We start from the raw sequence: 951 nt of genomic DNA, 5'->3' as shown, positions 1-951 counted from the left end.
ATATATGTTACATTTGTATGCTTAACTCAGGTAAATTCTAAATTTGTCACCTTCTAGCACATTCATATTTAAGTGAAATGAGAATCTAGGAAAAAGACATGTCCAGTTTGCAATTTAATAGCTAAACCAAAATACCAATTAACAAAGGTTTAGATATTTTTTAGTGAGAATTAAGCAATTAGATCCCATATTTTTCATTCCTTAAATGCAGAAGTCAACACTTTAGAATATTTGTGACTTCGTGTTTACATGAGAGATAATGAGATAACATCAAAGTGAGTTTGCTAATCACCCATTCAGTACATGATATCATTCATGATTCTCTTTACCCTCAAAAATATTTATGTATATGTTTCTCACATGGTATCTGGAAACTGTATTTGAACCAATGCTTTATTTTGTAATTGCAGACTAAAAATTGCACTATTGAGTAGAGAGAAAAGCAGTTACAATGCTAGACTCGGTTCAGCTCTCTACTTCATCCTTTAAGATAACTAATAAAATGGGAGATCTCTCATTACTCAATAGGAGGGAAGCCAAGCCTGGAAATGGAAACTTAGCTTAGTACTCAGTATTAATGAAAGCACAGAGAACCTATAACTGCTAATTTATTAAAAACTCATAATCCTCAGAATAAGTTATAAACATTTATTTTAATCCCACCAATAAGTGTAGTCATGACCCTCATCAAGGAAGCCTGTCTTTGCAACACATGGAGACAATTACAGAGAAGCCAATCAAAATGAGGGGATGAAGAGCCCTGTCTCATCTAAAGGATTCCCTGATGTGTTAGAATGGTGAGTCGCATAAGAACATACCACACACTAGGCCCAAACAGTTCCATGTGTAAGAGGTTTAACTGAGAGGGAGAGAGGGGGCAGTAGCACAGAAAGAGAGGAGGGGGATAGAGAGAGATGGAGGAATGTTCCATATATATATATATATATATAT

Source organism: Mastomys coucha, unplaced genomic scaffold (genome assembly GCF_008632895.1).
Source record: "Mastomys coucha isolate ucsf_1 unplaced genomic scaffold, UCSF_Mcou_1 pScaffold17, whole genome shotgun sequence".
In the NCBI taxonomy this organism is placed as follows: domain Eukaryota; kingdom Metazoa; phylum Chordata; class Mammalia; order Rodentia; family Muridae; genus Mastomys; species Mastomys coucha.
The sequence above is the reverse complement of the archived record's forward strand: the minus strand, read 5'-3'. Positions refer to the sequence as shown.